Here is a 2500-nt window from a genome sequence, read left to right as displayed (position 1 = left end):
GGGCAGAATAAAATAATCAAAACATTTCTTCAAGATAGATTCAACATCGAAAATATTAAAAAAAAACTCAATATGCATTTTCTTTTGGCAAATGACGAAGAAACAGACCAAAAGTGCTTCTCATAAGTAAATTTACAATAAGAATAAAACCTAAAATTTTAAAGGAGCTTTATTTACCAAAGTTCAGGATTCCCTGTCCTTAATCTACTTACACCCATACTTTGATTTTGTTCGGGTTCAGCTTCATAATTTGCACCATGCACTAATTTTAGCTAGATCTCTATTAAGAGATTCACCAACCATAGATTTACATTAAGGAGATGGATCTGATGTAAAGTAGCGTCCTCTGCATAAGCAAAGAGCTTGTTATCTGGGTCAAACCTCACATGTACAGTATATATATATATATATATATATATATATATATATATATATATATATATATATATATATATATATATATATATATATATAGTATGAAAATTAATGGCGCAAGAACACTACACTAAGGAACATCAGAGATCACATTCTTATGATGCCCATCAACAATAACTCTTTGCAAACTATTACTTCAAAATTCAATAATGATTAGGAGGTTCAGATTGGAAACAAAGGTTTCGTGATTAACATGCTCAAAGACGGAACTAAAATCAAAGCCAGTCATACTAACGTCCTGGCCACAATCAAGAGATTTCTGTACAGCATTAGAAATCATAAGAAAATCATCATATTCTCTAAGGCCTCTGCAAAAGTCAAATTGAAATCTCAGGAACAGATTATTAGCATCAGCATACATATTTAGACGGTTTGCCAAAATATGTTAAAAACCCTTAGATCATAAGGGAGTTATGGAAAATGGGTGGTAATCAGGAGGGCTAGAGTTACCACAAACACATTTATCTAATGGAATAACATCAATTCTCCAACAAGTGCAAAAAGAACCTCTTCGTCCTAACTTTTGAAAAATAACAGAAAATGAAGAATTATGAAATCTGTGGTCTTTACAAAAAAAAATAAGGAAAATACCATTTGGGTCTACACGTCATAGGCATGAAGGTCCTCAAAGAAAACGGGAATGAAGTTCGAGTTTCTCATTACTCTACTTCCTGTCAAACACATCAGCCAAAACGATTGCCTTTTCCTTTGGACAGTGAGTAACAGAGCCATCTGGTTTAAGTAAAGGAGAAACTATTAAATCTACAATCGCCATTTATATTCCTGGCTTTTACCAGGAGGAGTTTCTTTAATGGTCAAATTGCATTCAAAATGCATATACAGTATATAATTGATAAAATTGAGTGGTAAGCTAAGGACTGTACTAGTGACTGTATGCTGTCATAGTGCACAAAGAGGTCTGTGTGTGTGTGTGTGAGAGAGAGAGAGAGAGAGAGAGAGAGAGAGAGAGAGAGAGAGAGAGAGAGAGAGACTTACTTCCAATCAATTCCATACTATTAACTTAGGAGAGTAAAAGGCCATATTCGTACTGACGGGCAATGAAAAAAGCCTTTTACCAATTCATGATACCTTTACAAGCAAGGGCCGACAACAAATAAAAACTACTGATAATACAATGCATGCGTGTGCCTTATTCTACATTATCTCACAAACAATCGTTCTTTGTGAATCCTGTAAAAAAAAAAAAAATCCTTTTACCCTTCCTAAGAATAAGGTCTGACCAAGATATCTAGCTTGGTATCTCTGAGGAAGTCATGGCCCGAGGTTAAAAAAGGTCTTGAGGTTTGAATCCAACTGAAGGTACTTGAACTTCCAGAATATAACGATAAAGGGACGAAAGTGACTTTACATAAGTTTGTTTGGTTTTAATCATGGAAATTTCAGTTTTTTTTTTTTTTTGGAGGGTAAACAGGGTTACTGTTGAATTATGAACTAGTTTGTCTCATGATATATAGAATTTTTAAGGCCATGAGACGGATATTTCATGTGTTAATGAACGCGATGATGAAAATTTTAATGCAAACATAACTTTCCTACAAAATCAAAACTAGTGATGCAAAACTAAAAATTTAATTCTATTTTATTAAACAGATATTTAAAAACAAAAAACCTGGAAAATAGTTAAGAATATTTTTGTCAAAGACTTATATTATGAAACACTTATTCCAAATAAAGACCTAAATTCAATTCATAGGGCAGAATGGATTCCTGAGGGATGACCCTTGGCCTTTAGATTTATAGTAATCCATCCTAAAATATAATTCGTCTAACAAAATGTAACACATGAATTTATCCAGGTACCATTCATGATCATTGAAATGTTAATGAAAACAGGGCCTCCAGCCGAAATATAACTCGTCTAACAAGATGTAACACATGAATTTATCCAAGTATCATTCATGATCATTGAAATGTTAATGAAAACAGGGCCTCCAGCCGAAATATAACTCGTCTAACAAGATGTAACACATGAATCTATCCAAGTATCATTCATGATCATTGAAATGTTAATGAAAACAGGACCTCCAGCCGAAATATAACTCGT

The 2500-nt window shown here is 33.2% G+C and overlaps 1 protein-coding gene across 2 annotated transcripts in view; it reads right to left on the bottom strand.

The window, feature by feature from the left end:
• LOC137625917 (transcriptional repressor p66-beta-like) overlaps positions 1–2500 on the bottom strand; it is a 517558-nt gene that overhangs the window by 325735 nt on the left and 189323 nt on the right. The window lies entirely within an intron of this gene.

The sequence above is a fragment of the Palaemon carinicauda genome, chromosome 33 (assembly GCF_036898095.1).
Source record: "Palaemon carinicauda isolate YSFRI2023 chromosome 33, ASM3689809v2, whole genome shotgun sequence".
Taxonomy (NCBI): Eukaryota; Metazoa; Arthropoda; class Malacostraca; order Decapoda; family Palaemonidae; genus Palaemon; species Palaemon carinicauda.
This window is presented reverse-complemented; position numbering and strand designations above follow the sequence as displayed.